The 27,697-nt window shown below is 50.0% G+C and overlaps 1 protein-coding gene across 4 annotated transcripts in view; it reads right to left on the reverse strand.

The window, feature by feature from the left end:
- The window catches only part of LOC140426503 (uncharacterized oxidoreductase ZK1290.5), a 262,640-nt gene that overhangs the window by 37,553 nt on the left and 197,390 nt on the right, over nucleotides 1-27,697 (reverse strand). The gene's annotated exons all lie outside the window — the stretch shown is intronic.

Here is a 27,697-nt window from a genome sequence, read left to right on the forward strand (position 1 = left end):
GATCCAACGCTATCTCGCAAGACGTCACCATATAAACCCTGCCCATTGTGGGTGGGAACATTTTTGGGCAAATCTGCATATTAGAGCGAGACAGCTAGTCTCACTCTAATGTGCAGATTCCTGAAGTACCTGAGGCTTTGGGATTGATCCCCTTCTCCTCAGAGACCTTGGGTGGGATTCTCTGACCCCCCCCCCCCCCCCCCCCCCCCCCGCCTGGTCAGAGAATCACCGGGGGCTGGCGTGAATCCCGCCCCCGCTGCGTCCTGACGTCTCCGCCACCAGAGATCTGGCCCCGGGGGGGTGCGGGGCGATCTGGCCCCGGTGGGGTGCCCCTGCGGTGGCCTGGCTCGCGATTGGGGCCCACTGATCCGCGGGTGGGCCTGTGCTGTGGGGGCACTCTTTTTCTTCCTTCGCCATGGTCTTCACTATGGCGGAGGCGGAAGACACCCCCTCCCCTGTGCAGTGATGATGTCAGCTGCTGACGCTCCCGCGCATGCGCGGACCCCGTCGCCCGGCGAAGACCTTTCGGCCCCGGCTGGCGCCATGTGGCGCCAAAGGCCTTTCCTGCCAGCCGGTGGAGCGGAAACTGCTCCGGCGCTGGCCTAGCCCCTCAAGGTGAGGGTTTAGCCCCTAAAGGTGCGGAGACTTCCGCACCTTTGGGGCGTCCCGACGCCGGAGTGGTTCCCACCACTCCATCACGCCGGGACCCCCCGCCCCGCCGGATAGGGGAGAATCCTGCCCCTTGGGTGAGCGCCATTCAGTATAGGTCCCCACAAATGGGGTCCAGAATGAACGGCACTTGTGGGGGTCTCCTAGGGGATCGGAGGCTCCCAGGTACATGCCCTTTGGTGCGCTGCTGGTGCCAACCTGGCCACCTGGGTGCTGCCAAGGTGCCCTAGTGGCATTGCCAGTGGCAGGGTGCCATTTTATCCGTGTGCTCAATTGGGCGGCGTGTCCTGTGTGGGTCTTGGAGGGTCTGGGGACCCTCCCATAGCACAATCAGGCTGGGGTGGGGGTCGGGGATTGGACCCGGGGCTTTGGAGATCGGGAAATAGCGTCCCGATCTCTCACTACACTGGGGACCTCCGCTTGCAGGAGTTCCTCCCCAGTGAACAAAACGCAGCAATGTGCGGCCTTGGCCACATGTTCCCCGCTGAGGCCCCTTATACAATGTGAGTCGGGTTGAATATCCATGTGTTTCTCGGCACTGCGAGCGCCGGGAAACACGTGGTTAAACCCGCTGGTAATGGGACTTTTCGTTGAATTTAGTTCCTATTTAGTTGAATCGAGCCCTCTTTCTCTTCTCCTGCTCTACTTTTCCTTTCTCTTATCTGCTTTCATCACTATGCTCTCTTCTTCATAAATTATATCAGCTGGGTGGCATGGTGTGGGAAGGAGCTGCTGGGGATGCAGGACACATTTTATGGTGGCAGGTATGAGTGTAGGTGCAAGCAACATGTAATTTGCAGGCCTCATCATCTCCCCATCTCCATCTTTGCCCACACTCCACTCACCTGTAATGCTCTCTTACCCTTGTGCACCAGTGTCACACTTCTATCATGCACTATTTTCTTGGTGTTCACTTGCCCATTTGTTCACTTTCCTCCCCATTAACCCACATTGCCACCCCTTCAGTCACATCCTCCCCCTACTTTCCATCCACTCTCGATTCCCTTGTCTTTCCCCTTGTAGAATCTGATGGGCGCAAAACACTCGTAAGACGCACGGTCGGATACAAAGAAAGAGATTTATTCTGATACACTGCTAAACTCCCAAGGCCTGAAGGGTCACCCTCCCCGACCTGCATCAGGCCGGGGTTTTTATAGTGTGGAGTCTTCCCTGTTAAGGGGAAAGTTCTGCCCCAATTACTGGGGGAAGTTCATACTTGTTATGAGTTAATGGGAATTGGATGGTGTACCCTCCCCTACTTCCCAGAGGGTCATAACACCCCTCCTTTTTCCCTCAGTTCCTCATTGCATATTCTCCCACTACACTCACCCCCAATTCATCCCTTGCTCTGTCACTTGCTCTCTCCTCATCCTCTCCCTTTCATCACATGTCTTCACTTTCTATCCTATCCCTTCCACCTTTCCATGTTGAACATGCATTCCACTTCTATCTATTATATACCTTCATCCTTTTTTTCCCCCAGCACCTACTTGGCCCTCTGACTAATGCAAACTCTCAGCACAAAAGAGGAAATTGGTGAGTTACTTTTTAGAACACTAACATTGTTATAATCCAAATTCAGTTTCAGAAACAGGTGAAGAGGAAGCAAACAGAGGTGTAGGCTGACCCAGACAGACGAGCAATTCCTCCGAGAGTCCATCATATTTCCCCATCATAACTTTAAAAACTCAGGAGGCCCGAGGAGGAATTAAACAATATTTAATAAACCAATACAAAGTAAAGGCTGCAATGCAGCTTACAGTTCAAAGGTCCCAATCTGGATTACCGATGACGCTGGTCCCAGTCCGTGCCGGAATATTTCAGGCGGATTTATAAGCCCCGGCTGGACGGGCTTCTACCCATTAGTGAGGGAGCTTGTATTCCACAAGTCCATGGGGAGATCAATTGAGGTGTCCCCTTGGGTCTCGTGAGGATTATGACAATAACATTTCCAACATCCATACGTTCCCACCACCCGCGCTCCCAAGGCAATGTCCTGGTGAGGAATCCAATACAGATCTGCTAGTTTAGGAGCATATTTTAAAATTCAGGGTATACAGTAAAGTATCAGGGGCGAATTTCTCCGTTATCCAGCCCTAACCTTAACCTCTGCAATACACGCGCAACCGATGGCGTGCATTCATATACCTGCCTAACACTGTTGCCTTTTACCCCTGCCCCCCCCCCCCCCCCCGCCACAGGAGAAACGCGTACACAACACCAGGCAGCATGTGAGGACTGGAGGAGGCCCCGCTGATGAGAGGCCACTGACCGAACACGAGGGAAGGGCCCTGGAACTGGCTGGCGGACCTGAGGACCGGGAGGTTGCTGATGCAGAGGTCGGGGGCGTACTAGCAATATGGCGTCCCCATATCCCCCCTCCCCTATATCCCCCTCCCCCATATCACCTGATCACTGCCTGTGTGTCTAACCATGCATGCTTCATTGTGTATCGCAGGAGTAAACGTCGAGGCACCCATCCCCGCAGATGCAGACCGCCCGCAGGATGCCCCTCGGAGGCCACGGGAGACGGAGAGACACGGACCCTCCGGCATGCGACGCCCGCAGGATGCCCCTCGCACACCACGGGAGATGGAGAGACCCGGACCCTCCGGCATGCGACACCCGCAGGATGCCCCTTGCACACCACGGGAGACGGAGAGACCCGGACCCTCCGGCATGCGACGCCCGCAGGATGCCCCTCGGAGGCCACGGGAGACGGAGAGACCTGGAGCAACATGGAGACGACGCCCCCGTCACGTGCGGGTGCGACGACGCAGGCGTGTGCCACCCAGCGACGAGAGGGGCAGCCACAGGCCCCCGTCACAGCCGAGCCAGGACACCACTACCCAGGACACCACTACCCAGGTCACCACTACCCAGGACACCACTACCCAGGACACCACTACCGAGGACACCCCTACCAGGGACACCCCTACCCGGGACACCCCTACCCGGGACAGCACTACCAGGAAGACGAAATACCGGACAGTGACTCAGAGTGGATGGGTGGAGACGAACCCCCACCCCAAAGTGCCATGGACTCAGAGTGGGACGAAGAGCACGACACAACGCCACTGCTGTCACCAACACCCTCCACCATCGCAGAAACACTCACCTCGGTTGGGCACTTTAGTGATGAGGCGTCTGGTACACTCACTGTTGCGCACAACATAGCCGTCCCGGTACAGCAGGTGGAGGTAGGAGCAGCAGAGGGGCCGAGTGGCGTCCGCGGTGGAGGCAATGGATGCAACGGTGTCAGACATGGGGAATGGTTTGCGAGGCCTGGGGCTTTCCGTGCAGGTGGGGTCTGTGGCCCAGGACATGGCTGCCCACTCACAGGAGGCCATGAGCCAGTGCCAGCGCCAGATGGCAGAGGCGCTCAACGCCATGGCCCAGTCTCAGCAGGCCATAGCCCAGTCTCTGCAGGCCATGGCCCAGTCTCTGCAGGCCATGGCCCAGTCTCAGCAGGCCATCGCTGAGGGCATCGGCGCCAGTGGCCATGTGCGAGCTGGCATCGCACAGTCACAGACAGGGTTTGCCAACCCCCTGGGCTCCATGGCTGCAAACCTGCAGACCCCTGTCGATACCAGCACGGACCTCCAGGACTGGCAGCGCCAGATGTCGGGGGGGCGTCGGATGGCCAGTCCATTCGCATCCCCCACCCATGTAGAGGCCTGGGGGCCATCGGGCACCCCGAGGGAGGAGGAGGTGGTGTGGTCCGTCCCGGGTCCCCCTGTAGGGGAGGTCCTGGAACACCGCAACACCTCGGACTCCCCCCCTTCCGTCCCAGGTGCATCGGGTGGGCAACGGGCAGGACAGGCTGGCAGCTCACCATCCCAGTCGCCCGGGCCGCAGCCTGGCCCATCTAGGTCAGGACGCCCCAGGAAACGGCCGCCAAAGGGATTCTGTGTCAGAGGGCAGGAATCACAGGAGTCCACCTCCAGTTCTGCTGTACCGTCTGGGGAACCACGTAGACGTAGTCAAAGGGCCCGTAAGGCCAAACAATTAGACACTGAGTAAGTTGGCACGGTGCAGGGCACAGATGAGTTTTAGGGGCTAGGGCATGTGCATGAACTCCTTTGGTTATTAAAGTCAATGTTACACCTACAGAAGCTGCCTTTGTGCTCTGTCCAAAGCATGCGGGGGTGTCATGTACGTTGAGCGCAAGTGTGTGTGTGAGGGGTGGTCTTACCTCAGCCCCAGGTGAGTCTGCCCCCTTCCCCCTGGGCCGCCATCAACATCCCCCCGGGCAGAGGACGGGACCGTGCGCTGCAGTGTCACAGCCGCATGCAGGGATGGTCCGGGTGGATGGTGGTACTGTGGCCATGGGTCAGACATAGTCCAACGATGTGGAGCCAGGAGCTCACCGCAGGGCGGGTTGTCATCATCCTCCATGGCCTGCAATAGACACGCGTCCACCCGCAACTGTGTGAGCCCGGCCATTGTGCCGCAGGTGGATCGGCAATGGGGGGGGGGTTGCATGCGGGTGGGGTGGGTGGGGTTGGGGAGGGGGGGTGAGGGTGCTGGGTGGGTGGATGGGTGGGGGGTGTGGGTGGTCGGCTGTTGCCATGGTGTGCGGTCTGTGGCCACACTACCCGATTCCCACGCCCATCTAGTCAGTGAAGCGGGCGGCTATCAGCCTGTCCCGTGCCCGCTGGGCCAGCCGGTAACGGTGGACAGCCACCCGCCCATGTCTAGCCCGTCTGCCCTGACCATTGCCCCCATCCCCCTCATCTGGGGAGGACTGCGCCTCTTCCTGCTGCTCCTCCACTCCGCCCTCCTCTGCCTGCGGCACATCGCCCCTCTGTTGGGCTATGTTGTGCAGGACGCAGCACACCACAATGATGCGGCCGACCCTATCTGACCGATACTGGAGGGCGCCCCCAGAGAGGTCCAGGCACCTGAAACGCATCTTCAGCACGCCAAAGCACCTCTCTATCACTCCCCTTGTCGCTACCTGGGCATCATTGTAGCGGTTCTCCGCCTCATTGTGTGGCCTCCGTATAGGCGTCATCAGCCACGGTCGCAATGGGTAGCCCCTGTCGCCCAGCAACCAGCCCCTCAGCCGGGGATGGCGATCCTCGTACATGCCGGGGATGGATGACCGCGACAACACGTATGAGTCGTGTACACTGCCTGGGTAACGGGCGCAGACGTGCAGGGTCATCATGCGGTGGTCACAGACCACCTGTATGCTCATCGAATAGGTCCCCTTCCTATTGGTGAACACGGCCCTGTTATCTGCAGGTGACCGCACGGCGGCGTGCATCCCATCAATCGCGCCCTGGACCATGGGGAACCCGGCCACGGCAGAGAAGCCCACGGCCCGGGCATCTTGGCTGGCCCGGTCCACAGGGAAGCGGGTGTAGCGGTGCGCCATGGCATATAGGGCATCTGTCACTGCCCGGATGCACCGATGTCTGCGATATGCCGGACAGGTCCCCACTCGGTGCCTGGAATGACCCCGTTGCATAAAGGTTCAGGGCCCCCGTAACCTTGACGGACACGGGGAGAGGGTGTCCTCCGCCAGTGCCACGCGGTGACAGGTGTGCCAGCAGGTGGCAGATGTGTGCCACGGTTTCCCGCCTCATCCGGAGTCTCCTCCTGCATTCCCGGTCCGTGAGGTCCTGGTATGACTGCCGGGGCCGGTACACACGGGGCACCCTCGGGTGCGTCCGTTGCCGTGGGGCAGTGACGTCCTCCTCCCCCTCCTCGTCCTGTCGGTCAGGTGTCACTCCAGCCTGGGCGGCTGCCGCCTGCCCCTCCGAGGCAGCCTGCGCCGCCTCTCTGGCACGCTCCTCCTCCTCCTCCTCATCCAGGGCAACATAGACATTAGCGGCTGCCGCCACGGCGGCCAACATCGCTGGTTGATCGGAAAACATGACGGCCTGGTTGGGGGGGGGGGAACGACGACATGTCGCCATTGCCCATATCCCCTCCTTCCCCCCAGCCAGGTGGCATGGACCGCATGGGTCCAACTGTTGGAGGCTGGCACCTGGCCAGGTGGACCAACTCACTTGCCCTCGCATCCCCCTCCCCGGCACGGACCCCCCCATCCCCCTCCCCGGCACGGAACCCCCTCCCCATCCCCCTCCCCGGCACGTACCTCCCATCCCCCTCCCCGGCACGGACCCCCCCATCCTCCTCCCCAGCACGGACCTCCCATCCCCCTCCCCGGCACGGACCCCCCCCATCCTCCTCCCCGGCACGGGCCCCCCCCATCCTCCTCCCCGGCACGGACCCCCCCCCCCCATCCCCCTCTCCGGCACGGAACACCCCCCCCATCCCCCTCCCCGGCACGGACCCCCCCCCACATCCTCCTCCCCGGCACGGACCTCCCATCCCCCTCCCCGGCACGGACCCCCCCCCATCCTCCTCCCCGGCACGGACCCCCCATCCCCCTCCCCGGCACGGACTTCCCCCCCCATCCCCCTCCCAGGCACGGACCCCCCTCCATCCCCCTCCCCGGCACGGACCCCCCATCCTCCTCCCCGGCACGGACCCCCCCATCCTCCTCCCCGGCACGGACCTCCCATCCCCCTCTCCGGCATGGACCCCCCCCACATCCTCCTCCCCGGCATGGACCCCCCACATCCTCCTCCCCGGCACGGACACCCCCCCACCCATCCCCCTCCCCGGCACGGACCCCCCCATCTCCCTCCCCGGCACGGACCCCCCCCTCCCCGGCACGGACCCCCCCATCCCCCTCCCCGGCACGGACCCCCCCCTCCCATCCTCCTCCCCGGCACGGACCCCCCATCCTCCTCCCCGGCACGGACCCCCCTCCCGGCACTCCCCCGGAGCCCAGCCCACTCTAAGCACCCCCCCGCCGCACACACACACACAAAACCCTACACACACCTCTCCCCCACACATTCAGACTGCGGCCACGCCATCGCCTGCCCAGTGGCCAACCCCCCAGGCCGTCACTCACCTCCTCGCTGGTCGGCGTGAACCTGGAGTACAGGTTCACGCCGATGAAAAGGAGGTTTGATTTACGTCGACCTGACCGGTCATCACGTCGACGGGACTTCGGCCCATCCGGAAGGCAGAATATCGGCAGGCCCAAAATGGGCTGCCTTGCGCACACCCGTGCCATTCTCCGACGTCTGCGGTGCCATTAACGCCCCGCCGACTTTTCTCCCTTCAGAGACTTCGACAACCGGCGGGGGCGGGATTCACGGCGGCCAACGGCCATTCTCCGACCCTCTGGGGGGTCGGAGAATGACGTCCCAGTACTCTGAATGCACATAAAAGGCAACCACTTCAATTGTCATGTTAGAAAGTATCTTAGAAGATTTTAAAACAGGAACATTTCTACCAATAACAAGCACAATGCAAGAAGGGAACTGTGGTAGATGCTTTCACATTATCTTCGACAGTTAAAGCCAGACTAAGAAAACAAAGTTTCTGTTCGTTTGTATAGCTTTCATTTATTTACTTAAATGGAAGGAAACCATTACAAACGGTTAGAATAGTGATTACTCATTTTGGTTTCCCGTACTCAAAACAGTACATTTTTAACAGCTTGCAACTGTGGTACGTGCCCTAGTTGGACACTGCTCTGCTATTAACCAGTAAAATGTATTTGTGACCAGAGCAGCTAAGTGGCACATGCTGTAGGAAATGTGACAATTTTTTGCCACCTCACAGAACTGGAATGCTTGGCCAGAGAGAGACATCCTGTTTCCCACCTACAGAACACACTGTCCACCCTGACTACAATAATCTGGTCAACATTCAGTTTTTACTTATTACAAATCAAGATCTGAAAGGCCAAGGGAAGGCGAGAAACAGAAGCAAGTAATATGTGCAGAAAAACAATTACTCGCAGGAAAAGAGTTCACAAAGCAGGCACATCCAGGATAGTACCGTTCCCACTATTATGACTGGGACTTCAGTGCAATATCAGAAGTGAAGCTTTGGGAATCGGAAAAATACTTGTTGTAGTTAGACATAGATTTCCTCCCTTCTCACCATCTTTAGAGTTGTTCCCTTTCAAACTACATTCCTCCAGGAAAAACATTGAAATCCAACCATGGGATTGCAAAGTTTCCAAATTGGATGGGGCGTTTATGTATTGTGGTGCACAATACATCACGGGCGGGATTCTCCGAGCCTCCACGCCAAAATCGCGCTCGCCGCGGGTGCGGAGCATGGGCGTCAGACCCACGATCAGGTCCGACACGGCTCCCACGATTCTCTGGGGACCGGAGAATCGCCGTCACTGGCACGCGGTCAACCCGGCGCCGGTCGGGGCCATTGAAAGACGCCCCTGCGGCAATTCTCCGCCGGCAACTGGCTGAGTTCCCGCCAGCATGGTTCACTCATGGTTCCACCCGGCAGGCACTCGGAGTGGCGGCTGTGGACTGAGGCGGGGGCGGGGGCGGGGGGGGGGGGGGGGGGGGGGGGGGGGGGGGATCCGTCACCGGGGGAGTGCCTTCAGGACAGCCAGGCTCACGATTGGGGGCCACTGATTAGCAGGCGCGCGCAATCTTGAGGGGGCCTATATTGTCGGGGCCGGTCCGCTGTGTGTGTCCACCATGTTGCGCTTGGTCGCCGCGTGCATGCGCGGACCTCCTGCCGGAAATGCAGGGCTCCGTATTGGCTGCCGGAGCTGCGTGGACTACTCCAGGGCCCTGAAAAACAGAGAATCACTCTGGACTTTCTCCAGGTAATCCAGAGTGATTTTGTGCCCGTTTTCCCGCAGGCGTGGGGACATAGCCCCATTATTAGAGAATTCCGCCCTACAATTATATGGAACAGGCTGGATAGACCAGTAGCTCTTTTTGTCTGTCATTTTGCATACATTTGTCTCCCCAATACAAAAGATACGCTACAGCAATGTACTTGGTGAAACAGTTAGCCTGGTTCAGCAGGCTCCACCAATGAACAAACTAATGGATAAACATATGGATGATAATGGCATAGTGTAGGCTAGATGGCTTTTGTTTCGGTGCAACATCGTGGGCCGAAGGGCCTGTACTGCGCTGTATTGTTCTATGTTCTATGTTCTAATCTCAAATCCTGATTGCGAAGAATTTGTGTACGACTCAAAGAAAGAGTGGTCGTAGCAGTGGATCAAATGAAGACACATCAATTCTTGGAAACTTCACATCCCTTCAAAAGAAACATCAACTAAAGCTGTGAATAAGAAGTGACTACATTAACAAATAACAGACTCAAAAAACGGTCCCTATTTCTGAAACAAAGAAACCTAAAATTGGGATGGAAATGTAGGAAATATGTGGTTATTTGTCCGTATCTGAAGAGAAAAGACAAGATAATACTTTGGGTATAGACCCTTCATCTACACCCAAAACAGCAATCTGTCTCCACTTTTTGGCAGATTGACTGGCGGTTTATTTGCACCATTTTCATGTGGTAAATTAACGAACGGTATATACAAAGTCGTTTTTGTTACTATACGGTCAGGTTGGTCTTGATTTGATGCAGAAGAAAATACTGTGGGAGAAATATGTTTGCATATGCTACTTATAGACAGACTTTGGTTGATTCCCCTGGAGTAGTCTGCGTAGCACTGCTCGACTTGGTGTTTTGTCAACAAATCTCTCCCCAGTATTTTTGATCCGTTAAATTCACCCGTTTGCAACAGCTGTTGTGGAGGCTAGAATAGCAGTGTCCCCAGCTCAAAACGTGCTCTCTGAATGCTGCAGGTTATAATTTTAATGCTTTTCGTGGCTGTCTGAAGTAATTTTTTTGAAAGCAGATTGCTTCATCAACAAGTATTGTGTGAATTGAAACCTTTGAATGTTTAATCTGTTAAAAGCAGATAATATCTGCAGGTATCCTTTGGTGACATTCAGTGTGAAGTACCCCTCCCTTTCCTTTTCCTCTCAGTGACTCACCCTAACTGACACTTTGGGGCACAACCAAATTAACATTTTCTAATGTAAGAAATTGTCAGAAAGGAGCATAAAAACGAAGTTACCACACAAAATCTGACACCAAGTTGCATAAGGATATATTAGGATAGGTGATAAAAAAGCTTGAGCAAACAGACAGGTTATATAGGGCACCTTAAAGCACCAGAGAGAGGAAACAAAGTTTACAGATGGAATTGAAGAATTTAGGGCCTAGGGAGATGAAAACATGGCATCCGATGGTGGAGTGATTGAAATCAATGGCAGAATTTTCCCAAAGAATGGCAAAGTGACATTTTTGGCGAGAAAATTGGTGCGATTCCTACCAGCCTTAGCGGTGCAATCCAGATCGCAATCTTCAGGCACTTTGAAAAGTTCTGTTCGTGTGAAAAACGGTGTGCCTCTGCTGCCTATGGTGCTGAGGTCCCAGGTTCGATCCCGGCCCTGGGTCACTGTCTGTGTGGAGTTTGCACATTCTCCCCGCTTTTGCGTGGGTTTCACCCCCACAACCCAAAGATGTGCAGGGTAGGTGGATTGGCCACACTAAATTGCCCCTTAATTGGAGAAAAGAAAATCTAAAATCTAAAAAAAAGGAAAATGCCGTGCCTGAGGCATAAAGCGTCTGATTTGTCAAGGGTCATCTGAGCACTTCAATCAAGGGGCACTGCATTTAAACAGCTCCTCAGCAGTTGCTCACAGTCAGGCCAGGAGGATGGCAGCTAAGAAGCCAGCTCCATGATTCACCAAAGGGGTCGTCACAAGAATATTGGATGCCGTGGAGTAAAGAAGGGAAATTATCTACCCTCAGACTGGCAGGTGACCCTACAGCAGGGTCACAAATCCTGCCTGGGAGGCAATCGCAGCAATGGTAGTGCCAGCAGCCTGACCAAGAGAACGGGAATGCAGTGACAGAAGAGGATGAATGACCTTCTACGATCAGCAAGGGCAAGTGCTCCCTGTCTCCTCTTGGCATTCCACCCTTCTGCCACCCCGGAATGTCACCTGGAAAACACAAGCCTCCTTGCAGTTTCCCAGCACCCGACCTCCTTGCATCATCCACAAACTCCTCCCACCCCCACTCCTCATCAGAACCCCTTCCTGCTTAAGCGCAGTGCCCACTCGCAAGTTGTCATCGACCTCTGTCCCACCAGGAGTCCAGCTCACATTATCCCCTTTTGTGCCCCTGCAAAGAAGATAGCCTATAACCGCCGAGAGAGAGAGAGAGAGAGAGAAAACAGGCAGAAATGAGGTTGCTGACCCTGTATGAGGAGCTTGCAGGAACAGGCCTGCACTGAGAGTAGTCCACACACGACCGTTGGGTACTGTCTGGTTTAGGTACCATCGCAGAGATTTAAAAAGAGCGGGAGCTGCGAGTTGGAGCGGAGATTTAAAAAGAGCAGGAGCTGCGAGTCGGAGCGGAGATTTAAAAAGAGCGGGAGCGGAGCGCCGGAGCGGAGATTTAAAAAGAGCGGGAGCTGCGAGTTGGAGCGGAGATTTAAAAAGAGCGGGAGCGGAGCGTCGGAGCGGAGATTTAAAAAGCGCGGGAGCTGCGAGTCGGAGCGGAGATTTAAAAAGCGCGGGAGCTGCGAGTCGGAGCGGAGATTTAAAAAGCGCGGGAGCTGTGCGTCGGAGCGGAGATTTAAAAAGATTGCGGCCTAGTTTCGGGAGCCGTTCGGAGGAGGAGGAGCAGTCTCTGTCAGGGAGAGAACCTGAGAACATCTGAGACCCTCAGATGGTAAGAAGGTAAGTAAGTGATTTTTACTCATTTTTACTTTTATTACCTTTTCAAATTGTGTGTGTGTGTGTGGGGGGGGGGGGGGGGGCTGAAGTGACATCACAGAAAATCTGTGACCTGAGTGGCTGGTTGGGAATTTACACTAAATTAAAAAAATTAAGCATTGGTAACTAATTAAACATAATTACTTAACTATAATTTAGAGGGGTATCTAAGCCAGAGATCGGAGAGTACTATATTTAGCTTTCACATTTATAGTAGAAATCTACTGCTAGGAAACAGTAACTTAAAAATTTTTTTTTTTAAACTTTTAATTTTAATTTACTAATTAATTGACGCAATGTCAGTTAGAGGGGTGCAGTGCTCCGACTGTGAGATGTGGCAGGTCCGGGAGGCTTCCAGCGTCCCGGATGGCATCATCTGCAGAAAGTGCACCCAACTGGAGCTCCTCACAGACCGCATGGTTCGGTTGGAGCAGCAATTGGATGCACTTAGGAGAATGCTTGTGGCGGAAAGCGCCATAGATCGCAGTTATATAAATGTGGTCACACCCAAGGTGCAGACAGAGAAATGGGTGACCACCAGAAAGGGCAGGCAGTCAGTGCAGGAATCCCCTGTGGTTGTCCCCCTCTCGAACAGGTATACCCCTTTGGATACTGTCAGGGAGGATAGCCTATCAGGGGAAAACAGCAGTAGCCAGAGCAGTGGCACCATGGTTGACTCTGATGTTCAGAAGGGAGGGTCAAAGCTCAGAAGAGCAATAGTAATAGGGGACTCTATAGTCAGGGGCACAGATAGGTGCTTCTGTGGACGTGAAAGAGACTCCAGGATGGTATGTTACCTCTCTGGTGCCAGGGTCCAGGATGTCTCAGAATGGGTAGCGGGCATCCTGAAGGGGGAGGGCAAACAGGCAGAGGTCGTTGTACATATTGGTACTAACGACATAGGCAGGAAGGGGCATGAGGTCCTGCAGCAGGAGTTCAGGGAGCTAGGCAGAAAGTTAAAAGACAGGACCTCTCGGGTTGTAATCTCGGGATTACTCCCTGTGCCACGTGCCAGTGAGTCTAGAAATAGCAAGATAGAGCAGGTAAACACGTGGCTGAACAGCTGGTGTAGGAGGGAGGTTTTCCGTTATCTGGACCACTGGGAGCTCTTCCAGGGAAGGTGTGACCTATATAAGAAGGACAGGTTGCATCTAAACTGGAGAGCCATAAATATCCTGGCCGCGAGGTTTGCTAGTGTCACACGGGAGGGTTTAAACTAGTATGGCAGGGGGGTGGGCACGGGATCAATAGGTCAGAAGGTGAGAGCATTGAGGGAGAACTAGGGAATAGGGACAGTGTGGCTCTGAGGCAGAGCAGACAGGGAGAAGTTGCTGAACACAGCGGGGCTGGTGGCCTGAAGTGCATATGTTTTAATGCAAGAAGTTTTATGGGTAAGGCAGATGAACTTAGAGCTTGGATTCGTACTTGGAACTATGATCTTGTTGCCATTACAGAGACCTGGTTGAGGGAAGGGCAGGATTGGCAGCTAAACGTTCCAGGATTTAGATGTTTCAGGCGGGATAGAGGGGGATGTAAAAGGGGTGGCGGAGTTGGGCTACTGGTTAGGGAGGATATCACAGCTGTACTACGGGAGGACACCTTAGAGGGCAGTGAGGCTATATAGGTAGAGATCAGGAATAAGAAGGGTGCAGTCACAATGTTGGGGGTCCCAACTACAGGCCTCCCAACAGCCAGCGGGAGCTAGAGAAGCAGATAGGTAGAAGATTTTGGAAAAGAGTAAAAACAACAGGGTTGTGGTGATGGGAGACTTCAACTTCCCCAATATTGACTGGGACTCACTTAGTGCCAGGGGCTTAGATGGGGCAAAGTTTGTAAGGAGCATCCTGGAGGGCTTCTTAAAACAATATGTAGACAGTCCAACGAGGGAAGGGACGGCATTGGACCTGGTATTGGGGAATGAGCCCGGCCAGGTAGTAGAAGTTTCAGTAGGGGAGCATTTCGGGAACAGTGACCACAATTCAGTAAGTTTTAAAGTGCTGGTGGACAAGGCTAAGAGTGGTCCTAGGATGAATGTGTTAAATTGGGGGAAGGCTAATTATAACAATATTAGGCGGGAACTGAAGAACCTAGATTGGGGGCGGATGTTTGAGGGCAAATCAACATCTGACAGGTGGGAGGCTTTCAAGTGTCAGTTGAAAGGAATTCAGGACCGGCATGTTCCTGTGAGGAAGAAGGATAAATACGGCAATTTTCGGGAACCTTGGATAACGAGAGATATTGTAGGCCTCGTCAAAAAGAAAAAGGAGCCATTTGTCAGGGCTAAAAGGCTGGGAACAGATGAAGCCTGTGTGGAATATAAGGAAAGTAGGAAGGAATTTAAGCAAGGAGTCAGGAGGGCTAGAAGGGGTCACGAAAAGTAATTGGCAAATAGGGTTAAGGAAAATCCCAAGGCTTTTTACACGTACATAAAAAGCAAGAGGGCAGCCAGGGAAAGGGTTGGCCCACTGAAGGATAGGCAAGGGAATCTATGTGTGGAGCCAGAGGAAATGGGCAAGGTACGAAATGAATACTTTGCATCAGTATTCACCAAAGAGAAGGAATTGGTAGATGTTGAGTCCGGAGAAGGGTGTGTAGATAGCCTGGGTCACATTGAGATCCAAAAAGACGAGGTGTTGGGCGTCTTAAAAAATATTAAGGTAGATAAGTCCCCAGGGCCTGATGGGATCAACCCCAGAATACTGAAGGAGGCTGGAGAGGAAACTGCTGAGGCCTTGGCAGAAATCTTTGGATCCTCACTGTCTTCAAGTGATGTCCCAGAGGACTGGAGAATAGCCAATGTTGTTCCTCTGTTTAAGAAGGGTAGCAAGGATAATCCAGGGAACTACAGGCCGGTGAGCCTTACTTCAGTGGTAGGGAAATTACTGGAGAGAATTCTTCGTGACAGGATCTACTCCCATTTGGCAGCAAATGGACGTATTAGTGAGAGGCAGCATGGTTTTGTGAAGGGGAGGGCGTGTCTCACTAACTTGATAAGAGTTTTTCGAGGAGGTCACAAAGATGATTGATGCAGGTAAGGCAGTGGATGTTGTCTATATGGACTTCAGTAAGGCCTTTGACAAGGTCCCTCATGGTAGACTAGTACAAAAGGTGAAGTCACACGGGATCAGGGGTGAGCTGGCAAGGTGGATACAGAACTGGCTAGGTCATAGAAGGCAGAGAGTAGCAATGGAAGGATGCTTTTCTAATTGGAGGGCTGTGACCAGTGGTGTTCCGCAGGGATCAGTGCTGGGACCTTTGCTGTTTGTAGTATATATAAATGATTTGGAGGAAAATGTAACTGGTCTGATTAGTAAGTTTGCAGACGACACAAAGGTTAGTGGAATTGCGGATAGCGATGAGGACTGTCAGAGGATACAGCAGGATTTAGATTGTTTGGAGACTTGGGTGGAGAGATGGCAGATGGAGTTTAATCCGGACAAATGTGAGGTAATGCATTTTGGAAGGTCTAATGCAGGTCGGGAATATATAGTGAATGGTAGAACGCTCAAGAATATTGAATGTCTGAGAGATCTAGGAGTACAGGTCCACAGGTCACTGAAAGGGGCAACACAGGTGGAGAAGGTAGTCAAGAAGGCATACGGCATGCTTGCCTTCATTGGCCGGGGCATTGAGTATAAGAATTGGCAAGTCATGTTGCAGCTGTATAAAACCTTAGTTAGGCCACACTTAGAGTATAGTGTTCAATTCTGGTCGCCACACTACCAGTGGAGGCTTTAGAGAGGGTGCAGAAGAGATTTACCAGAATGTTGCCTGGTATGGAGGGCATTAGCTACGAGGAGCGGTTGAATAAACTTGGTTTGTTCTCACTGGAACGACGGAGGTTGAGGGGCGACCTGATAGAGGTCTACAAAATTATGAGGGGCATAGACACAGTGGATAGTCAGAGGCTTTTCCCCAGGGTAGAGGGGTCAATTACTAGGGGGCATAGGTTTAAGATGAGAGGGGCAAGGTTTAGAGTGGATGTACGAGGCAAGTTTTTTACACAGAGGGCAGTGGGTGCCTGGAGCCCTCTACCGGAGGAGGTGGTGGAAGCAGGGACGATAGTGACATTTAAGGGGCATCTTGACAAATACATGAATAGGATGGGAATAGAGGGATACGGACCCAGGAAGTGTAGAAGATTGTAGTTTAGTCGGGCAGCATGGTCGGCATTGGCTTGGAGGGCCGAAGGGCCTGTTCCTGTACTGTACATTTCTTTGTTCTTTTGCTATGGGTGAGCTCCATTGGCTGCAACCCACTTCAATTATGCCATTCTTCAGCATACTCTCAATCTCTCTGCTAACCTGTGCCAATTTTAAAGGATTAAGTCTATATGGATGTTGTTTGATAGGAACAGCATTTCCCACATCTACATCATGTATGGCCATTTTAGTACTTCCCAATTTATCTCTACAAACTTGCCCATGTGATATCAATAACTCTTTCAAGTCAGTTTGTTTTTCCTCTGGAAGGTAACTTAACAATTCATTCCAATTTTTAAGAACATCCTCATTTTCCAATTTAATTTGAGGTATGTCAAATTCACAGTCATCTGAATTTGGTTCGTCACTTTGAGTTAGAATCATTAAAACCTCCTTTTTCTCTCCTTCCCTTTCAAAGTACCTTTTAAGCATATTCACATGACACACTCGGTGAGTCTTCCTTCTATCTGGTGTTTTTACCACATAATTCACCTCACTTAATTTCCTTTCAATCTGATACGGTCCACAAAACCTAGCTTTTAAAGGCTCACCTACCACTGGTAACAACACTCAAACTTTATCCCCACTGGCAAAACTACGAACTTTGGATTTCTTGTCCGCTACCCGTTTCATCACATTTTGTGCAACTTTCAAATGTTGTCTAGCTAATTCACCTGCTCTATTTAATCGTTCCCTAAAATTTGACACGTAATCCAATAGTGGCATTTCCAATTTCTCACCCACCAATTTTTCCTTAATCAATTTAAGTGGTCCTCTTACCTCATGACCAAAAATTAGTTCAAAAGGACTACATTTGGTAGACTCATTAGGAGCATCCCTAATTGCAAACAATACGAATGGAATTCCTTTACCCAATCCTCTGGATAATCTTGACAATACGCCCTCAACATTGTCTTTAATGTCTGATACCACCTTTCTAACGCTCCCTGTGATTCTGGATGGTACGCAGTTGATTTAAATTGTTTTATTCCTAAGCTATCCATAACTTCTTTGAATAACTTTGAAGTAAAATTTGATCCTTGATCCGAGTGAATTTCTGTGGGTAGTCCATATCTAGTAAAGAATTTAAGTAACTCCTCCACAATCCTTTTAGCTGTAATATTATGTACTGGAATGGCCTCCGGAAACCTAGTAGACACATCCATTATAGTCAAAAGATATTGATTCCCACTTTTTGTTTCAGGAAGCGGTCCTACACAATCAATTATGACCTTCGTAAAAGGTTCCTCAAATGCTGGAATGGGTATTAAGGGCGCTGGTTTTATCACTGCTTGAGGTTTCCCTATCACTTGACATGTGTGACATGATTGACAAAATTTAACAACATCTTTATGTAGTCCAGGCCAATAAAAATGTTTCTGGAATTTAGCTTGAGTTTTCCTTATTCCCAAATGACCTCCCACTGGTACCTCATGTGCAACTCGCAACACTTCCTTTCTATACCCTACCGGCAATACTACTTGATGAACCTCTGCCCACTTTTCATCCGCCTGCATATGTACAGGTCTCCATTTTCTCATCAAGACATCATTTTTACGGTAATAACACTCTGGTATACTCTGATTCCTCTTCCGTATATGCTTTCTGATATATCCATTTTATTTCTATATCTTTCTGTTGTAACTCCGCCAATTTTCCTGAATTAAAAATATCTGCCTCATCCTCCACCTGTTCTTGTTCTTTTTCAACCATCCGATCAAAAATCATTTCTGATAATTCCACTTCAACTTCATCTTCACTCTTTGATTTCTCCTCGTCTTAACCTGTGAGTTTGCGACATTGTTACTACACAATCTGGAAAAATCCCAGGATATTCGTCCTTCAACCCTTCAGTTGTCTGATTTTCCACTGGCTTATCAACCACAGTAGGCATCACTCCCACCTGCGATCCAGCTATATCATTACCCAAGATAAACTGTATTCCTGGACAAGATAGTTTATCTATTACTCCTACTACCACTTCACTAGACTTCCCAACCTTACCTTATATAATGGAACGCTACTCCTCTCACCCGGAATTCCATATATCACCACCTTTTCTGGCAACATTCTTCCCAAACTACATAATTCCTCATCTGTTACCATTAAGGATTAACTAGTCCCTGTATCTCTTAGGATTGTGACTTCTTTACCTGCTCCTCGTGATATACCTGAGTAAACTTTACCCACACAAGTAAATTCTTTAAATACATCTGACACCTTCATACATACAATTTACAGTGCAGAAGGAGGCCATTCGGCCCATTGAGTCTGCACCGGCTCTTGGAAAGAGCACCCTACCCAAGCTCACACCTCCACCCTATCCCCATAACCCAGTAACCCCACCCAACACTAAGGGCAATTTTGGACACTAAGGGCAATTTATCATGGCCAATCCACCTAACCTGCACATCTTTGGACTGTGGGAGGAAACCGGAGCACCCGGAAGAAACCCACGCACACTCGGGGAGGACGTGCAGACTCCGCACAGACAGTGACCCAAGCCGGAATCGAACCTGGGACCCTGGAGCTGTGAAGCAATTGTGCTATCCACTATGCTACCGTGCTGCCCTATGCCCTTCCTAACAATTACATCTAGAACAGGCTGTACAATCGTTTGCACCTCCTTCGCTTCCCTTGGGCTTTCCTTTACCACTCTAACAAACCCCACTGTTTTATCCTGTTTTACCCCATCAGCCTTCCCAGTGCTTTTCTTCAACCACCAACACTGTGCCTTTACATGGCCTAGTTTATTACAGTGAAAACATTTCTGAAACTTTTCATTTCTTTTCCACCCTCCTGGATTTCCTTTTTAATCTGAGGAACACTCTCTTTATTGTCTCCCATCAGATCATCTTTACCTTTACCATTTGAGTATTTCTCATGTCCCCAGTTTCTATCCCTCACCGGCTGAAACTGATGTCAGAAACCAATCTTTGATTTCTGAACTAATTCATAATCATCTGCCATTTCCGCTGCTAATCTCGCAGTTTTCACCCTCTGTTCTTCCACGAGTTCTCACTACATCGTGAATTGAATTTGTAAACTCCTCCAAAAGTATAATTTCTCTGGGAGCTTCATACATTTGGTCTATTTTCAAAGCCCTTATCCACCTATCAAAATTACTCTGTTTGAGCCTTTCAAACTCCATGTATGTTTGACCAAATTCTTCCCTTAAATTTCTAAACCTTTGTCTGTAAGCTTCAGGCACTAGCTCATATGCACTTAAGATGGATTTCTTCACCTCCTCATACATTCCAGATAACTCCTCCGGTAGTGATGCAACACTTCACTAGCCCTACCTACCAGCTTTGTTTGAATCAGTAATACCCACATGTCCTGTGGCCATTGCATTTGTTTAGCTACCTTCTCAAATGAAATGAAAAAGGCTTCAACCTCCTTCTCGTCAAACCTTGGCAATGCTTGGACATATTTAAATAGATCCCCACCACGTCTTCGACTATGACGCTCGGTCTCATTATCCTCATCCATCTCCTCCAACTGTACGTGTCCCTTTGTGTCTGCCAATTTTAACTGATTTTCATGTTTCAGAGCCATTTTCCGAAGTTCAAACTCTCTCTTTTTCCCTTTCCTCTCTATCTCTTTCTTTGTTTCTTTCTTCTCTCTCCTTTTCTTTTTCCTCTCTATCTCTTTCTCTTTCTTTTTCTGCTCTCTCTCTTTCATATTCAAGCCGCTTTAATTCTTTCTCATGTTTCATTTGTTTAATTTGCAACTGAATTTTTGCCATTTCCCATGAGTCAAACTCTATCTCAGGCAACTTTAAATGCTTAACCATCGCCATAATTACCTCATTTTTTTCGCATTTTGTCAGGTAATGTTAACTGCAATGTTTTTGCCAGCTTTTTGTCTCTGTCCGTAAAGTACTGCGTGTGACAGTCTCCACCCCCAAAAACATCTGAGCCTCTGAAAGAGCCATTGTCCACAACACACTCCCCCACTTAAACTAAAATACCACACCGGAAAAGCAACAATCCTTCACTGTCTTTAAGTTCCCAAAAGCCAATCCAATAGGATAGACTTTTATCCCCCTCGAGCCCCCAGTTGTTATGGGCGAGGCGTTTTCAGAACCCCAAAATGTATCATGGAGTTCAACCAACCTTCCCCTTTAATGTATTTGTTGCTTTTCCTAGCACACGGCTTGTTCCCTAGGTCTGAGATTACAATTATGGACACGTGGGTTTTTAAACACAAAACAATGTTTATTCCATGAACTCAACTTAACATCTTAAATAAACATTGGATCTCTTAACACCCCTTACTTCAAAGATAACTCTGAAAATATTACAACAGTAAACGATTCCTCAAAATGTTCCTTCAAACTTCCAAGAGACTTAACACCTTTAAACAGAATCACATCAGGTTAAAGACTATTACGCGTTTAAATCACCCAAATGATCCAGAGATAGACTTTCATGGCAGAGATCACAGCAAATCCAGCTCACTGCAAAACACAGACACTCCCCAAGTTCTTTTCCTCGCAACTGAAACTTCAAAATGGCTGACCTGAGCTCAGCTCCACCCACTCTCTGACATCACTGTTTTCTTAAAGGTACATTGCTTAAACATCCATGTCTTAAAGGTACTCTCACATGACAGTGCTATGAGTCAAAGAGATCAGGGTCCAAACCTCACTTGCACATGAGCGGGGGAGTCAGCATGCTGTCAAAAGACAGGCGGGAGTCAGGCATATGCAATAGCGGAGCTACATCACAGAGCTTTCTTGACTGTGTGTCGTCATCGCCCTCCTGAATTTTCTGATCAGCAGGCACAAGACTTGCCAGGCCCAGCACCCTGATGCCTAAGGTTTACTACAACCCCCCTTCCGTAGTCATGGAGGGCTTAGTATGGTCTTGGGGGGGCATCTTGAACTGTCAGACAACATGGTGTTCCTATAGTGTGAAGCAGGAAGCGATGAGGTCAGCCCATGCCCTCTCCTCCATCCTCTGGCTCCTCTCTGGTCTCTTTCACCATTCCCTCCTGATCTTTCTTCTCATCTATGGAGATGTTCCACTCCTACAGGTCTTCATCAGTAAGGTGGTCACCCCGCTGCTATGCAAGGTTATGTAGGGCACAGCAGACCACCATGATGCGGGATACCCTCTGGGGACTGTACTGTAGGGCCCCACCAGACCTGTCGGGGCAGCGGAAGCACATGTTAAGGAGTCTGAAGACAGTTCCATCACAGACTGGGTAACACTATGAGCCTCATTGTAGCGGGATAGCGGGACTCTGCTTCGATCTCAGGCCTCCACACTGGTATCAGCAGCTAAGTCCTCAGCCTATATCCTTTGTCCCCAACAAGCCATTGCTGCAGCCTTGGTTAACCCACGAATATTCCAGGGATTTGCAATTGTCCAAGGATGTAGCTACCATGCACACTCCCTGGAAAATGCGAAAACGTATGCATGAATGTTATCTGGTGATCAGACACCAGTTCCTGTTGATGAACGGCACTCCCTGATGCCACGGCACTTCAAGCTATCCCGAGTGCAATCGAATACCCTCTGCACCTGAGGCAGACTAGCTATGGTGAAGAATCATGCAGCCCTCTCGTCCTGTTGGGCCTGGAAATGGATGAAGTTCAATGCCCTTGCATCGAGTGCATATGGGCGGATGGCTGCAAAATGCCACACTGGTCACCTGTGCAGCCCTGGAATGAACCCATTGTGTAAATGTTGAGGACAGCCTGACTTTCACGGTGAGAGGAAGGGGATGCCCTCCACCTCCACGTGGCACCACGTTGGACAGAATTTGGCACTATTCTCCCTAGTGAGGTGGGGTGTCTTGTGGCACATAGAACATAGAACATACAGTGCTGAAGAAGGCCATTCAGCCCATCGAGTCTGCACCGACCCATTTAAGCCCTCACCTCCACCCTATCCCCGTAACCCAATAATCCCACCTAACCTTTTTGGTCACTAAGGGCAATTTATCATGGCCAATCCACCTAACCTGCACGTCTTTGGACTGTGGGAGGAAACCGGAGCACCCAGAGGAAACCCATGCAGACAAAGAGGAGAACGTGCAGACTCCGCACAGACAGTGGCCCAGCGGGGATCGAACCTTAGACCCTGGTGCTGTGAAGCCACAGTGTTATCCACTTGTAGAGCCAGGAACAACCCCGCTTTCTAATGCCACTCTTTTTTTCCCGGGCCTCAGCGAGGAAGGCCATAGTGAGGCAGCACTCAGTCGCATTTCCTGCTGCGCTCCTCAATGCAGGAAGAGATCAGGGCGCCATTTTTAAAAGGTGCCTTGATCTCGCGACCCCCTGACCCAACCTAGACGCCCCCAACTTACCTCTCGAGCCCGCCCACACCCCACCTCATAAGGACAGCACATCCCCGGGCCCTACCCCCAGCAGAGGCAAAATGATACCTAGGCACCTTGGCACTGCCACCCGGGTATATTGCCACCAGGTCCCAGTGCTAAACAGTGCCCGGCAGGGGTCTCTTCGGGGAGGCCGGTAGACCCCAGGTGCCGGTTAGATCTGGCATCGGCAGTGTTAAGCTCACATAATTCTGCCAGTCTGGGTCCCGCCCATTGTGATCTTGTTAGATCTCGCGGGGCATAACAACCGTCAGGAATCCTGGAAGAGGCTTCTTGCTACCAGGGCAGGTCAAATGCTAGGACTCCTACGGCAAGGTACTCACCTCCTGACCCCCCAAAGCCTGTCCAACATCTATAAGGCACGTCAGAGTGTAATGGAACACTCTCCACTTCCCTGGATGAGTGCAGTTCTAACAACACTCAAGAAGATCGACATCATCCAGGACAAAGCAGCCCACTTGATTGCTCCTCCTTCCACAAACATTCAAACCGTCCACCACCGAGGAACAGTGGCAGCCATGTGTGCCATCTACAAGATGCACTGCAGTAACTCGCCAAGGTTCCTTAGACAGCACCTTCCAAACCAATGACCACTACTATCTAGAAAGACAAGAGCAGCAGATATCTAGGAACCCTGCCACCTGAAGGTTCCCCTCCGAGTCACTCACACCCCGACATGGAAATATTTTGCCGTTCCTTCGCTGTTGCTGGTGCAAAATCCAGGAACTCCCTCCTTAACAGCACAGTGGGTGTACCTACAACTCAGGGACTGCAGCGGTTTAAGAAGGCAACTCATCACTATTATGGGCCAGGATTTAGAAAACTCCAAAGTATATTATGGAGTTCACCGGCCTTATAACTGTTTGGTGAATTTGGCTAGGATGAGCAGTAGAGCCTGCCTTTCAGGTGTTATTCAACAGATTTCTTACGCGCTTTTAATCAAAAAACAAGCTTTATTCTACAAATTTAGTTCACATTTAAACACACACAGTAAGAAGTATATCACTATAAACATAAAGACCGCACACAGCTAGTAATCTAAGTATAACATTTAATGAATTCTCCCTTAACTGTTCCAATTCAATAACAAAATCCAAGTAAAACTAGAAACCCCTTTCCAAAGGTGTGGCCCAGCACACGGCATTCTTACTGGTATAAGACTTGTTATTGATACTCTTGTTCCCCTTTCCAATCAGCAGATTTGAATTCCTTCCAGAAAGCAGTATTTATTTTAAGTTATCAAACAGTCTGGAAACAGCTTTTAAAATGAAGATAGCGAGGCACTTCTTTCAACCGCTGCAGTTCAAACCAGTCCAAACTCAATGGGTGAAAGTAAAACCCACAGTGCCACAGCCCAGCTCCACCCACACAATGACATTACTGAAACCATGTGATAAGACAAAAATATTTCTCAAAGATTCACTCCCATAACACCTCCCCCAAGAAAAAAAATAAACCATCAACTTCAAAGATGGTTTCATGTTTCACCTTTTCACTTGCCCATTAATACCAATTAACAATAAACATACATTTTTTTATCAAAAACAAAACAGTCAAACATTGATAATAATACAGTCCATTTCAGTTCTTTGTCTTTCTGCAACTGAATCCTTCTTGATTGACAAGACTCCTTGAACAAGAAGGTCTCTGCACGATCCATCCATTTCTCTACGCAACTGCATCTTTCTTTAAGGTCAGGTACGTTCGTTCAATCTGATCACAAAGGCTCTTGTAATTCTCCAACACAGGAACAGTGGTTCACACAGCCTTCAGGCCTTCAAATGCTGTCCACTGAAATTTGCTACCCTTCTTCAGCAAGTCCGTCAGCTGCTAAAACTCGGCACACATTTACGGTAAAAACCACTCATGCCAAGAAATCGCATTATTTCCCTTTGTGTCGAGGGTATTGGAAACTCCCCAATAACTTTTGTTTTCACATTCCCTGGGACCATTCGACCCTGTCCGATTGAATGGCCAAGCAAAGTGACTTGGGCTTTTCCAAAATCACTTTTGGCTGGGTTTACCACCAAACCCGCCTCTGAAGTCGATTGAATAACTCCATCAGATGCTTTAAATGTTCTATCCATGTCTGACTAACAATTACCAGATCGTCGATGTATACCGCACAATTGGGTAATCCTGAAATGACTTTGTTAGTTAATCGTTGAAATGTGGCTGGGGCATTTTTCATGCCAAATGGCATAACTTTGAATTGGTATGTACCATTTGAAGTATGAAAGGCTGAAATCTCCTTCGCCCTTTCGGATAAAGATACCTGCCAGTAACCTATAAGTAAATCCAGTTTGGAAATAAGAGTCTATCCTTGTAACTGCATTAACCTTTCTATAGGCAGGGAGGAAGTGGTCGAGCAAGGGAACCGTGGTTTACTAAGGCCGTCAAAACACTTGTCAAGAGGAAGAAGGAGGCTTTTGTAAAGATGAGACATGAAGGTTCAGTAAGGGCGCTCGAGAGTTACAAGTTAGCTAGGAAGGACCTAAAGAGAGAGCTAAGAAGAGCCAGGAGGGGACATGAGAAGTTTTTGGCAGTTAGGATCAAGGATAATTCTAAAGCTTTCTATAGATATGCCAGGAATAAAAGAATGACTAGGGTAAGAGTAGGGCCAGTCAAGGACAGTAGTGGGAAGTTGTGCTTGGAGTCCGAGGAGATAGGAGAGGTGCTAAATGAATATTTTTCGTCAGTATTCACACAGGAAAAAGCCAATGTTGTCGAGGAGAATACTGAGATTCAGGCTACTAGACTAGAAGGGCTTGAGGTTCATAAGGAGGAGGTGTTAACAATTCTGGAAAGGGTGAAAATAGATAAGTCCCTGGGCCGGATGGGATTTATCCTAGGATTCTTTGGGAAGCTAGGGAGGAGATTGCTGAGCCTTTGGCTTTGATTTTTAAGTCATCTTTGTCAACAGGAATAGTGCCAGAAGACTGGAGGATAGCAAATGTTGTCCCCTTGTTCAAGAAGGGGAGTAGAGACAACCCCAGTAACTATAGACCAGTGAGCCTTACTTCTGTTGTGGGCAAAATCTTGGAAAGGTTTATAAGAGATAGGGTGTATAATCATCTGGAAAGGAATAATTTGATTAGACATAGTCAACACGGTTTCGTGAAGGGTAGGTCGTGCCTCACAAACCTTATTGAGTTCTTTGAGAAGGTGACCAAACAGGTGGATGAGGGTAAAGCAGTTGATGTGGTGTATATGGATTTCAGTAAAGCGTTTGTTAAGGTTCCCCACGGTAGGCTACTGCAGGAAATACGGAAGCATGGGATTCAGGGAGATTTAGCAGTTTGGATCAGAAATTGGCTAGCTGGAAGAAGACAAAGGGTGGTGGTTGATGGGAAATGTTCAGACTGGAGTCCAGTTACTAGTGGTGTACCACAAGGATCTGTTTTGGGGCCATGCTGTTTGTCATTTTTATAAATGACCTGGAGGAGGGCGCAGAAGGATGGGTGAGTAAATTTGCAGATGACACTAAAGTCGGTGGAGTTATGGACAGTGCGGAAGGATGTTACAAGTTACAGAAGGACATAGATAAGCTGCAGCACTGGACGGAGAGGTGGCAAATGGAGTTTAATGCAGAAAACTGTGAGGTGATTCATTTTGGAAGGAATAACAGGAAGACAGAGTACTGGGCTAATGGTAAGATTCTTGGCAGTGTGGATGAGCAGAGAGATCTCGGTGTCCATGTACATAGATCCCTGAAAGTTGCCACTCAGGTTGAGAGGGTTGTTAAGAAGGCCTACGGTGTGTTAGCTTTTATTGGTAGAGGGATTGAGTTTCGGAGCCATGAGGTCATGTTGCAGCTGTACAAAACTCTGGTGCGGCCGCATTTAGAGTATTGCGTGCAATTCTGGTCACCGCATTATAGGAAGGATGTGGAAGCACTGGAAAGGGTGCAGAGGAGATTTACCGGAATGTTGCCTGGTATGGAGGGAAGATCTTATGAGGAAAGGCTGAGGGACTTGAGGCTGTTTTCGTTAGAGAGAAGAAGGTTAAGAGGTGACTTAATTGAGGCATACAAGATGATCAGAGGATTGGATAGGGTGGGCAGTGAGAGCCTTTTTCCTCGGATGGTGATGTCTAGCACGAGGGGACATAGCTTTAAATTGAGGGGAGATAGATATAAGACAGACGTCAGAGGTAGGTTCTTTAATCAGAGAGTAGTAAGGGTGTGGAATGCCCTGCCTGCAACAGTAGTGGACTCGCCAACACTAAGGGTATTCAAATGGTCATTGGATAGACATATGGACGATAAGGGAATAGTGTAAATGGGCTTTAGAGTGGTTTCACAGGTTGGCGCAACATCGAGGGCTGAAGGGCCTGTACTGCACTGTAATGTTCTATGTTCTATAGTCCACACACAATCGTTGGGTACCGTCTGGTTTCGGCACCATCACTATGGGTGAGCTCCATTGGCTGCAACTTACTTCAATTATGCCATAATTAAGCATATTTCAATTTCCTTTTGAACCTGTGCCAATTTTAGAGGGTTAAGTCTATATGGATGTTGTTTGATTGGAACATAATTTCCCACATTTACATCATATATAACCATTTTAGTACTTCCCAACTTATTTCCATAAACTTGCCCATGTGATATTAATAACTCTTTCAGGTCAGTTCATTTTTCCCCTGGAAGGTAGCTCAATAATTTATCCCAATTTTTAAGAACATCCTCGTCATACAATTGAATTTGAGGAACGTCAAGTTCAGAGTCATCTGGATTTGGTTCTTCACTTTGAGTTAGAATTACTAAAACCTCCTCCTTTTGCTCTCCTTTTCTTTCAAAATACCTTTTAA

Source organism: Scyliorhinus torazame, chromosome 7, assembly GCF_047496885.1.
Source record: "Scyliorhinus torazame isolate Kashiwa2021f chromosome 7, sScyTor2.1, whole genome shotgun sequence".
NCBI lineage: Eukaryota > Metazoa > Chordata > Chondrichthyes > Carcharhiniformes > Scyliorhinidae > Scyliorhinus > Scyliorhinus torazame.